This window comes from Triticum aestivum, chromosome 3B (assembly GCF_018294505.1).
Source record: "Triticum aestivum cultivar Chinese Spring chromosome 3B, IWGSC CS RefSeq v2.1, whole genome shotgun sequence".
NCBI lineage: Eukaryota > Viridiplantae > Streptophyta > Magnoliopsida > Poales > Poaceae > Triticum > Triticum aestivum.
This window is the reverse complement of record NC_057801.1, coordinates 85,273,085-85,286,291: the sequence shown is the minus strand read 5'-3', so window position 1 is coordinate 85,286,291 and position 13,207 is coordinate 85,273,085. Positions and strand designations below refer to the sequence as shown.

Below are 13,207 nucleotides of genomic sequence, written 5' to 3'. Positions count from 1 at the left end.
CACATTATTAGTCAGCTGCGGCTGGTGCAAACTTAGGCCAAGGCGACGAGCCCCCGGGCCGGCTGTCCGGAACCCGGACGGGGCAGGAATAGAAAAAATCAAGTCATGGCATAAGCTTAACTCATAGTCATGGCATTACTACCGTGGCATTGTCCCGCACGCAGCTGAACCCTCTGGTTCATTCTGGTGGAAAGACCTCGTTAAACTCATGCCTACTTACCGTGGGGTTACAACTGTACAAATCAACTCTGGCTCTACAGCTCTGTTCTGGAAGGACATGTGGAATAACTCCATTTATACCACATCCTTCCCTCGAGCGTTCTCCTTTGCTGCCAATGAAGATATATCAGTTTGACAGTTTCTGGCAACCACAGATCTAGCTACAACCTTTCACCTGCCGCTCTCCATGCAAGCCCTTGACGAGTAACATCAAATTCAGTGGGAGGTCTCTCATTTCACTCTGGGTGGCTCAAGAGATCAGTGGACTTGTGTTTGGGGAGCCCAGACTTTCAAGACCTCTACCTATTACTCCTTTGTCTTCCAAGACGTTCAGGCCCATGAGGGGTTCAAATGGCTTTGGAAAGCCAAATCAATCCCAAAAATCAAAGTGTTTGGCTGGTTTCTGCTGTCTAACAGGCTTAATACGCGCAATATGCTGAGCAGAAGACACTTCAATATTGGTGACAATCTGGATTGTCTTCTTTGTAACCAACACATTGAGGATACTGTGGAACACCTGTTCTTTTGCTGCACCTTCAGTGCAACGTGTTGGCAACTATTGGGGCTCAATGGCCGCCGCAGGGTAATAGGTTGGATATGATTTCACACCTAAAATTGAGGCACGGGCGCAAGTTGATCATGGACATCTTTTTGGTGGCTGCCTGGAGCCTCCGGAAAGAATATAACAACAACTATTTCCGACATGTGACCCCAACGGTCGCCTCCTAGAGGACACGCTTCAAGAAAGATTTCTCTGATATTAGCCATAGGCTACCACCACATAGGAAACACTTAGTGGACACGATTATTGCTGCTTTTATCTAACCACCTCCACCCCCCATGTAACCCCCCACATGTAACCTCCTCCTTCCCTCTTCCATGTAAATACCATGTAACACCACCACCCATTTATATATATATAGATGTATATATATATATATATATATACATCTATACATCTGTCTATTCTGTTACGCATAACAGAATATTATTCTGTTACCCTATTTGAACTGATGGTTTCAGGCGGTTGTACTAATAAAATTCGAGCGGTTGAACTGATGCTTTCTGTTTCTGTTAAAAATTGTCTTCTTTAGTTCAAACTTTTTTGCAATTCTTTTGGTAGAAACGGGGCGTGTAATATATCGTTGAAAAGCTCTTGTAATCTACATTACAATCTTATAATTTGTTTTTGCAAAAAAATTATGGTTTAAGAGCAGTTTTGAAAAAACCATTTTTTTTTCAAAACCGAAAACACGAATCGTATTTTGGACATAATTTTCAAACGATTTATCGGAATTGAGCAAATGAGATGGCGTTGGAAAGCTTGTGAAAATTCGCATCTTCCGTATATTTACTATTTTTTCAAATTCTATATGATTTAAAAGTAATTTGAAAAATGGTGAAATTCTGGGCGAAATGTATTTTCGCTGTTTTTTGCAAACGGTTTGTCGGATTGATGCAAATGATACGGCGTTGGAAAGCTATAGAAAATGCGCAACTTTTGTGTATAGAAAGTTTTTCCTAATTCCTTACGGTTTAAATACGAATTCAAATGCGGTTAAAGTTGGTTTTGTATGCAGTTTTGTTAAAAAGTTTATTGAAATGAGGCAAATAATATATCATTGGAAAGCTACCGAAAATGTGAAACTTAGCCATGTTGAACATTTTCTCAAATTCGCAATCGATTAAGATTAATTTTGAATACGGCAAGACGGATCCTGCTGTTTTTCCGTTTGAAAAACAGAGTACTCGTACTGATATATGTGTGTGTTTGTACTGAGCTATTTTTGGTAGAGTAATTTTGAATTGTTCTGAAAAATGAGTAATTGTACTGATGTTTGCATAGGTTTGTACTAAGCATGTTTTCACTAACTAGACTTTGCTCTGTTTTTGGGTAATGTTTTTTGCTCGTAAGTTCTCAACGTTTACTGTATCGTCGCCTCTGTACTTGCATGGTTTGTATCATCGAACTGAATGATATTTTTTCAAAAAGAAAATGTTTTTTATTCTTTTTTTAAACTAAACACTTTTTTACAACGATGTTCTGGACTTCTCTTATTTTATGACTTGTACTTTTTACCATTTGAATAGCATGGGGTTTTTTTGCTTGAACTTTTACAATTTGAACTCATGTGCTAGTAATACATGAACTCTCCACTACAATTTTTTTGTCAATCTATGGACATCACCAAAATAGAAACGGACAAATAGTAAGGATAGCAGAGAGAGCAGTAGTAATACATGAACTCCTTATTTTTTTCCTCAGTGAAATTGGCTAAGGGTTCGTTTTTCGTTCGAACTTACCACATTTATCAATTTGAACGTTTCAAAAATTGCCAAGAATTTGAACTATTCACCACCAGCACAGACGAGCGTGAGAGAAGCAACATGTGTACTTACTGGTTAGTAATACATGAACGCCTAGGTAGTTACACATGATCTCAGAACATAAACTTCATTGAGCACTTGAAACACACAACATACAAGAATGAGGTTCGAAGCTGCGAATGCTGATGGATCAACACTTCAGATTTCGCAAGCACATAATAGTTCAATGTCAAAAGAACATCCACACATGCACGAACTTCATAGAGCATACGCTTAAGTTCAACTTGTAAATACAACTTGTGTAGCCCTCGTCAGCAACACAAAAATATGTAGAAAAATGTACCCGTTCTCATGGGCATATCAACAAGTATGTTCAGAGCAAAATGTCTTCTGCCCTTCTCCATAGAGAAACCACTCGAGTTCCTCTTCTTTTTCTCCTCGATGAGCCATTTAGACTTGAATTCGTACTGGCTGTCCACATCCAACAGCTTCCATGCGACGAAGTTGTGGTCAAGAGGCCACAGGCTTGGGCGTTTCCTCAGCAACTCGTGCACCGTCCTGGGATGCGTTTGAGGTGAGACGCCCGCAAGACCACACACAGACAACGCCAAAATGCCAAGCATGGCCGTGACCACGCACGCATGAACACAACACACACATATGCGCTTTGAGCGACTCAATGAAGACGTGCATCTACATGGTCACATGGTTGCGCATGGAAAGTGCATCCCACAGTCGGCTGTGGTCCATGCGAGGGATTGAGGGAGCATTTCGAAGGCGGGGAATCAACAAGGTCGCAACAGGAAATCAGCATGGCAGCGGCAACATATTCAGACCTGTCAATTGTTAAGACGAATATGAGAGTTCAGAGCCAACTTCTGGTTTAGTATCAACATATTCAGAGTGAACTTAGCTGCCCATATTATAGCATGAGTTCATGGCAGAAAAAGGTGATACTCAAGATATTGAACTAAACTAAAATTATATATTGAACTTAACTAAAATTATATATTGAACTGAACGAAAATAAGAATTAAACAGAAAATTATATATTGTGGAGTAACACACACAAACTGAACCGTGAGCATTGAAAGATGCAAAGAAGAGCCTTTTTTTGAGAATTTGACTCTGGTACATATTTTGCTCTACAAACTGATAAAAGACAGTACAGATGCTCATTTCTCATGCTTAACCACAAGCACACGTTTGTTCTATAGGAAGCTGGAAACATGAAATGGAAATTGGACTTATGACGAGGAAGTAGATGTACTAAAAAGCATATGAAAGATGAACTGAAAAGTTGAAGCTCCGGATCCTCATGACGAACTGGACCATATTGGAGTTGTGAATGGTGGTGAAGCTTCACATCCTTCATCGTCAACGAGCTCCTGCCATGCGCCAAAATCACAAACTTCTAACAATTTATAAAGGAAACAATTCTTGAAATTGGGTTGAGCTTAAGCTGTTCAGATTTTTGAACTCCTGCAACAGCTATACTTGAACTTGCGCGACACATTGTTGAAAGCATCTGATGTTCAGAATACGCTATACGAAAAGAGGAAGGGGTAACACATTAAGAGACATAGGAAAAAGAGAGAAAATCATGATCTATTAGCTAGGTGGTTGAACTGGCCACACCGCTGCACCATGTCGCCCAACTCCTTCTCGATGGCCTGCTTCTTGTGATCGCCGACGAGCACCCTGGGCTTCACCATGAACCTGGTTAAAAGATATATGGGACTAGACCCTGTAGATTTAAATGAACTCTCACTAGAAGTAATTTTTGTACTTCCCATGTAGTACTACATGGACTTCCTATAAAATACATGGACCATGTAATAATTTTGAAGTTAATTATATGATCATCTCAAGGAGCTCAAGTTGGACTGAAACTCACTCGATAACTGAAATAACTAGGGTGAGGGGTGGGATCAGGGTGCTGCTGGCAATGAACGGCCAGGGGTGGTGGCGTTGAACGAACTGGAGCGGTGGCTGTGAAAGGCTAGGGTGCTCCGGCACCAGAGCCCCACCGGGAGATGGCGATGCAATTAAACTGTTGTGCAATCAAAATTACAGCTGCAAGCTAGCAAGATACTGTAGTTTTTTGTGTAAATTGTACTGATCAATACTGCTGCTTGTCGTACTGATGAGCACTTGTACTGATCTAGCTAACACACAGAATTTTTCATCTAGTGGACTTTTAACATTATATAAGAAAAGGCGAGCTAAAAAAACAACTAGAATAGAATAGAAGCATTTGCTTACATAAGAAACGATGAGCTACAAAATAAACAACCAGATGCGAACTTGCTTCAAGTCAGGTTTGCTATTTTTTTGAATTTGATGCATGTTGCACTATAGGACTGCTACTGGTTTGCAAGTTGGACTTGAGTACTTTTAAATTGTTTGCATAGTTTACTGCCGAAATCTAAACCACAAAAAAACACATCTGAATTACCAATTGTATATAGCAAAACTGAACTTTCCGCGTCTACTGTTGTTTTTACAGAGTGGACTTATGTTTTCTTATGTACTTGAACTATTAAAGTTTTTGAAAATTGCCACTATCACACTTATTATACTCTGCACACCAAAGAAATTTGATGGCTTTCTGCAGCAGCTGTCTGTTAGTGGTAAGGTCACTCGTCAGATTGTTGTCTCATCAAACTTAGTTATGGCTTGATAACATCATCTTCAATGGGTAACTTCTGTGAGTTAGTGCTAACAATCAGCATTTTGCAAGGAGAAATCCTTTGTAAAGCAAGCATTTTGCCAGGAAATTGGTACTTCACATGTAGTACTACATGGACTTGCTATAAAATACATGGACCATGTAGTAATTTTGAAGTTAATTATATGATCATCTCAGGGAGCTCAAGTTGGACTGAAACTCACTCAATAACTGAAACTCCTAGGGCGAGGGGTGGGATCCAGGGTGCTGCTGGCAATGAACGGCCTGGGGTGGTGGCGTTGAACGGCCTTGAGTGGTGGCGGTGAACGGCCAGGGTGCTCCGGCGGTAGAGCCTCACTGGGAGATGGCGATGCAAGCATGAGGTCGGGAAGCAGTGGTGCCGGTGGTCGAGGTCGTCCAATGTTCATCGCACAACTGTACAGGAAGTTGATTTCTCACCCATCCACAGTTTTTTCCTTTTTGGAATCCATTGAACTGACAAAAAGCTACAATGTGAGCTGAAAGTATGTAAACAACATATCTCTGAAAGAATAAAGAACTAGCTTTAACATATCTATGAAAGAATACACCTCTGAGGAACTAGCTTTGAGCATATCTCTGAAAGAATAGAGAGCATGCAAAGTTCAAGGAATGAATAAGCAAAATGGCACACTAGTGTGCAGTAGTACGAGTCCAGTCTTGTACGTGCTAGTATAAGATTTGAATAGTAGCTAGAATTGAAGTTCAGGTAACCATAGCACACACATCATATAGTTTCAGTCATGTACGCACACACTATAATAGTAGCTGCAATTAAAGTTCAAATAAGCACGGCACCCATAACAGAACAAGAATCTGGCTAGCAGCTAGGCAAGCAAGGAAATGTGCTTGCCTAGGCAGGTGGCCATCAGCACGCGTAAATCAAGGCCGTTAGTTCAAGCATTGTGTGGCCAGCGGGAAATGTGCTTGAATCTTAGCTGAACTTTGTACAGGGATCTAAACTTACCTGAACTCATTTTACATGGATTTGCACGGTTAGCCGATGATGAAGGCAGGGCGAGCAAAGGCAGAGGAGGACCGCTGGATGTTGTCACCATTGCCATCCTGCTCGAGTGGTGGATGGCACTGGTTCATGGGTGCAGGGGAGCGAGCCTCTAGGGGCGCTGGTGCTCGGGACACATCGGGAGTGCGGCGGCCGGTGGCGAGGACCGGCCATCAACAGGGAGCAGCAGCTCCCGTTTTCCCTCGGCGGATCTTGGATCCACCACCGTGGCTAGTCTCAGGACATAGTTGGCGCGGGAGGCAGCGGTGGCTAGTTGTGCCCAAAGACCGGCGGTGCTCGGAGGTAGGTGGTGGCGCACGGAGGCAGGGGTAGGCGGCGGCACACTGGGGGAGGGAGATCATGGAGGCGGCATGCTGGGGCAGTGGGGTGACGGCGGCGTGCTGAGGTAGTGGCCGGCCGAGGCTCGCTGGGGAGCGGGGGCGGCGGCGCTAGGCAGGTGGCCAGCGGCGGCGCGCTCGGTGTGGTGGGATCGGGTTGGGGGAATCGTCCGGGACAAGGGGTCCAGGACAAGAGGAGGCGAGCCCGTCGGCAGGGAGGCGTGCGGATGGCCGGCCAGCGGCAGCGCGTGGGTCGGGGGAGCGACCCGTCACGGCGCCGCGGGCTCCCTCGCTCCGGCTGCCGCCGTCGCTCGCTCGCCCGCGACGGCTGCCTCCGGCGGTAGGAGGCGGGTTGGGTTGGGGAGTTTCTATTGTAGTCAGTGCATCGCGTCCTTATAGGGGCCGAGGGTAACAGAATATTATTCTGTTACGGGTAACAGAATAGTCCAGCCATATATATATATATATATATATATATATATATATATATATAGGACAAATGTTTCCTACAAGCAGTGGTAGTTACCACCACTTGTGTTTTGTATGTTGTATGTAGTATCTATCAAAATTGAGAGTATGTATGTGTAGTATGTAGTATATAACAATGATTAGGTAGTATATATACTAATTTTTAGGTAGTATATACCATGTTTTGAGTATGTTCTTTTTTACGTACAAATATGTACGTATTTCACAAATATAACAAAAACTATGGGTTCATATATAATTTTTTCATGTAACTTGCTTTGAAATATCTTAGATATAGTATATGAATATATTTAAAATGATAAAGTAGTATATATATTACCACATGGTAGTATATGAGACATATGGGGTAACTACCACCGGGTGGTAGGATGGATTTTCCCTATATATATATATATATATATATATATATATATATAGTAGGAAACTCTCCTACTATCTCAAATTTCAAAAAAAAGATAGACAAAAAGGTAGCCCCCGAGTGCACCTCGGGGGACCTGAGGTCTTTTACTTAATAGAAAAGTTGTTGTGGTACATACGCTCGAATCAACTGTAAAACGGGCAGAGCAGAGTTGTATTCCATGGCCGCTCCCTCTCTTTGCCGGTTGTGCATCTCTTGCATGCCCTGGGTTTCTGGGCGTCGATGAGGTTGTACGAGTCATTGCCCATGGCCTTGCTAATGATGAAGGGGCCTTCCCAAGGTGCCGCGAGCTTGTGTTGTCCGGCTGATCGCTGGATCAGGCGGAGCACAAGATCTCCCTCGCAGAAAGAACGTGACCTAACCTTCTTATTGTGGTAGTGGCATAGGCTCTGCTGGTAGATGGCAAACCAGCTGCATGCTAGCAGTCGAGCCTCTTCCACCAGATCGATGTCGTCTTCTTGCGCCTCCTTGGCCTCCGCCTCCGTGTACATAGTGACCCGAGGCAAGTCGAACTCGATATCCGTAGGGATGATAGCCTCGGCACCGTACACAAGGAAGAAAGGCATGAAGCCAGTTGATCTGTTTGGTGTGGTCCGAAGGCTCCAGAGGACGGCTGACAACTCGTCGATCCAGCAGCCGGCCGATCGCTCTAGCAGCTCGATCAGGCGGGGCTTGATGCTGGACAAGATGAGGACGTTTGCTCACTCCACCTGAACGTTTGACTGCGGGTGGGCAATGGACGCTAAGTCCAGCCGAATGCCCTGATTCATGCAGAAACAAGCCAAGGTGCCTTTGGCAAAGTTGGTGCCGTTGTCGGTGATGATGCTGTGAGGAATTCCATATCTAATAGTGATGTCGGTGATGAATGTGACAGCAGTTGGACCATTCAGCTTCTTGATTGGCTTTGCTTCTATCCACTTGGTGAACTTGTCCATGGCGACCACCAGATGGGTCATGCCGCCTCGTGCCGTCTTGAAATGGCCTACCATATCCAAATCCCACACGACAAAGGGCCAGGTGATGGGGATAGTCTTGAGGGCGGAGGCCGGCAGGTGTTGCTTGGTGCTAAACATCTGGCACCCCTTGCACTTCTTGACTAACTCTTTGGCATCATCCAAAGCAGTCGGTCAGAAGAAGCCATGGCGGAAAGCTTTGCCTACGAGAGACCTGGAGGCGACATGGTTGCCACATTCTCCTTGATGTATATCTCTGAGGATCTTCATGCCTTTCTCTGGTTCTATGCAGCACGTGGATGCCGGTCACACTCCGCCTTGCGAGCTCTGGATTGACAATGGTGTAGGCGCCTGCTCTGCGTTGGATCTGTCTAGCTAGCACCTGGTCGGTTGGCAGCACGCGGCTGACCAAATAGTCGTGGATGGGATGCGCCAAGATGGGGCCGCCACCACTGTGAACACGGCGACTGGTATGAGGGGAGCCGGGTTGGGAGGCGGCGGGCCGGGGCCGGCCACTCCTGATGGTGCTGATGAAGACCCCTGTCCACTCCTGATGGACTGCTGAAGTCCCCGAGCCGGATCCGACTGCTCCTGGGGTAGTCAGCACGAAGATGGAGTCGGATTATGGTGAAGGCTTGAGGGAAGGCTTGCGGAGGCACTCGAGGGAGACACCGGCTGGTATAGCTTGTCGGGTGGAGCCAATGCAGGCGAGAGCATCTGTTGTGTCATTGTCGGCCCGTGGCACATGGATGAACTTGCACCTGTCAAAGTGGCCGCTCATCTGCTGGACGAGGAAGCGGTAGCTTGCCATGTTGGCATCCTTGGCGTCCCAGTCACCGTACGACTGCTGGACTACCAAGTCCGAGTCGCCGTAGTAGAGGATGCGGCGAATGCCAGTTTCTTTGGCCAGTCGGAGCCCGAAGATGAGTGCTTCATACTCGGCTACATTGTTGGAGGTGGCGAAGTGGATTTGCAGCGTATACTTCAGCTTGTCGCCTTTGGGATAGGTGAGGACGATGCCAGCTCCCAGGCCGGTGCGCATCTTTGAGCCGTCAAAGTGCATCTGCCAATGCATAGAGTCCAGAGTTGGCGGTAGGTACTGGGACTCAGCCCAGTCGATGAGGAAGTCGGCCAGCGCTTGGGACTTGATGGCGGTGCAGGGCTGGTAGAAGATGGTGTGAGGAGCCAGCTCGATGGCCCACTTGGCCACCCGTCCCGAGGCATCTCTGTTGCCTATAATCTCGGCAAGGGGAGCAGTCCAGACGACCATGATGGAGTGCTCTTGAAAGTATTGCTTCAGCTTCTTGGCGGCAAAGTACACGCCATAGCACATCTTCTGGTAGTGGGGGTAGTTCTGCTTGGAGGCCAACAGGACCTCGCTTAGGTAATACACTGGCCTCTGGACCGACTGGGCTTTGCCGGCTTTTGGGCGCTCGACAATGATCACCGTGCTGATGACTCGGTTGGTGGCGGCGATGTAGTGGAGCATAGACTCTTTAGCAGCCAGAGCCACCAGGATAGGCGACGTTGACATCATCTGCTTGAGCTGGAGGAAGGCGGCATCGGCTTGGTCATTCCACTCGAAGCAACTAGTTTTCTTCATGATTTGGTACAGAGGGAGTGCCTTCTCGCCCAGCCGACTGATGAAGCGGCTGAGCGATGCCAGGCACCAGGTGAACTTCTGGACATCACGCAGCTTGGTGGGTTTCTCCATCCTCTCGATGGCCTTGATCTTCACAGGGTTGCACTCGATGCCGCATTCTGAGACAAGGAAGCCCAGGAGCTGGCCGGCAGGTACACCAAAGACGTACTTCTCTGGATTGAGCTTGATGTTGAAACGGCACAAATTTTCAAAGGTCTCCTTCAGATATTCCATCAGGGTGCCACGCTTTTCCGTCTTCACGACAATGTCGTCCACGTAAACGTGGGCATTGCGTATGAGTTGCTTCAACAAGCACTTCTGCATACAACATTGGAAGGTGGCGCCGACATTCCTTAAGCCAAACTATCGGGGACCATGCGAAGATGTCTCGATTCTCATGGAGGAAATCGATGAGTTCGCCTTCCTGTTGAGGCCAGTGCCTATGATAGCAGAGCTCTCTGGGTGATCTGGGTCCAAGGGGATCCGGTTGGTCTCTTTGGACGGCTGGAATGAGGCCCCTGCACCAGCTTCCTTGGATCAGTCGGCATGGCTGGCTTCTCGTTGGCCATGGCTACCATCAGATCGAGGAGCTGTCTTTCTTGAGCTATGACGAGGGACTCGGCCAGCCGGCTGCTGGCAGCCGCACAGTCTTTTGACTTCTTGTAATCTCCAGCAACGGCGATGATGCCCTTGGTGCCTGACATCTTGGCCTTCAGGTATGCCGGATGCATAGTGAGGGACCCTCATAAACTTGGCCAGCGCAGGGCGGCCCAGGAGCGCGTGATAGGGACTTTCCAGGTCGACCACCTCAAACCAGATTGGCTCGCAGCGGAATTGATCTCTGTCGTAGAAGAGAACGTCAATCCTTATCTTGCCAATTGGGGAGCAAGACATGCCGGGAACTATGCCATGGAAAATAGTTCGGCTTGGCTGAAGTTGCCTGGCCTTGATGCCTAGTCGGTCCATGGTCTCGTGATACAGGATATTGATGCTGCTGCTGCTGTCTATCAGCACTTGGCCGAACCGGCTGTTCCACCTCTCCTTTGCAAAGGTTGCCTCGAGCACCAGGCCATATGAACCCGGGTTGGGCATCATAGCCGGGTGGTCAGCTTGGCTCCAAGTGATGGGCTTCTCAGACCAGTGCATGTGGGTGGGAGCTTCTATACTGACAGCATTGACCTCTCTATGCTGTTGCCGCCTGCTGTGCCTGTCGCCGGCTTGGCTCATGAAGACAAGGTAAGCGGCGTGCTCTTCGAGGAACTCGTCTTGAATGGCACTGACTGCTCGGGCTGTCGGCTGCTGAACGACTAGAGCTGGAGGGCCGGCTGGCGGGGGAGGCGGGAGGGTCTCGCCCTTGGCGATCCGAGCTAGCCAGTTGCACTTCCGAGTGGTGTGGTTGGACGGCTTCGCGCCGTTGTGGAACTTGCATGGGGCGTCAAGGGCTTGCTCAAAGGAGAGGGCGGGCAGCCATGCTCCCTTGCCAATTTTCTTCCGCTTGGTGTTGGGCTGACCAGTCGGCTGCTGATCTTCGACTGCTGCTACCTGCTGGGTGCTGGGCCTTGTGCTTGTTGTTGTTTTGCTGGCGCCGACTAGCATCGCCAGCCAGCATTTGGGAAGCTGGAGGGAGCACCTTCCCAGACGCGTCCACTCGGAGCTCCAACTTCATGGAGGAGTCGGTCGTGGCGTACTTGTCCGCTATGATCAATAGCTTGTCGAGGGCTGCTGGCTCATCGCAGAGGAGCTTGTGCTTGAGCAAGGTGCCCTCTCGGCACCCGTCCTGAAGTACTCTATGGCCTGCACCTCGTGCACCCCTTCGCAGGAGTTGCGCATCTCGCCCCACCGCATTAAGTAATCGCGGGTGGACTTAGTCAGGCCTTGGACGCACATGGAGAGCTGGCAAGGCTTGGGCGTCCGCTTGTACGTGCTGGTGAAGTTGTGGATGAACACTTCAGTGAAATCAAGCCAGGTGTTGACGCTGTACGTCTTGAGGCTATTCAGCCATGTCCGGGCCGTGCCCTGGAGCATGAGCAGAACATACTTCACGGCAACGCGCCTGTTGCCACTTGCTATGTTGACTGCGGTGGAGTAGTCCACCAGCCAATCCTCTGGCTTCACAGAGCCGTTATACTTGGGCGTATCTCGTGGGAGCGAGAACCCTTTGGGAAAGGGCTCGCCGTGTATGCGGGGGCCGAAGCAAGGTCGGCCGACTGCATCTTCTTCTTCTATCGCCAGGGATCGAGCAAGCCGGTCGATCCGGTGGCGGGCATTATGCTCTTCGATTCCCTCGCGGTGACCTAGCCGGTCTCTGAGAGTCAGGTGCCCAACATGCGGCGGGAAGGCACGCCTCTGCCAGCGTGGGGGAGGTGGGAAGTCGATGCGTCGTTCCACTGCTCTTGTGCGGCCGTCGTGGTCGCGCTTGATCGTGAGGTGCGTGCGCCGACTATGGCTAGCAGCCGGCTCCGGGTCCCCTCGGCCGCCTATCGGGGACCAAGAGGTTGCGCGGTGCTGTCGGCAAGGGAGGCGGGTCTCATCTGGCACATCGGGTTCTGCTGCGTGGCGGGCAGTTTCCTGCTGGAAGGCGGCCGCGTCGAGGAGCCGCTGAAGGCGCTCCTTCATGTGGCGCCTCTCATCGCCCTCTAGGTTGTCCAACTCTTCTGCTGCCGCCTGGGCAGCGCGCAGGTTCTCGATGGGCGTGGCGTAGACAGGGCAGTCGGCCCCGAAGATGCTGGCGATAGTGGCGCTGCGTTCCGGACTGCACCCAGCCGGCTGGGCTCTCTAGCAGCTGGAGTGGCGCCTATGGCGCGGTTGACCTCGGGCTAGTAGGCGTTAGCGAGGCGCTTTGCGGCGGCCAGCTGCTTGGCGCTGTCGATGAGCGAAAGGTGGTGTGCCTCCAGGCTTGCACTGTCCGCGCCATCCTTGACCGGAGTGGCGAGGGCTCGTAGGGTCGAACGGATCGGATCCTGGTCCGCTCTGGCTGAGGCTCCGTTCTGACTGATGACCAGCACCTCCGTGACGGTGCTGGCGCTGGTGATGTTGTTCGCGCGAGGGAGTGGGTCGTCGATGATCTCTACATGGCTGAGGTAGGCATCAACATCTGCCGTGTTGGA

At 49.0% G+C, this 13,207-nt stretch overlaps 1 long non-coding RNA gene across 1 annotated transcript; it reads right to left on the bottom strand.

Moving 5' to 3' along the window:
• Window positions 1-3,798: 3,798 nt before the first annotated feature.
• LOC123064903 (uncharacterized) lies at window positions 3,799-6,898 on the bottom strand. The gene is made up of 3 exons (XR_006430842.1): window positions 6,225-6,898; window positions 5,443-5,713; window positions 3,799-3,935 (listed from the first exon to the last, which is right to left on the bottom strand). It is a non-coding gene; the product is annotated as an uncharacterized lncRNA (long non-coding RNA).
• Window positions 6,899-13,207: the final 6,309 nt, after the last annotated feature.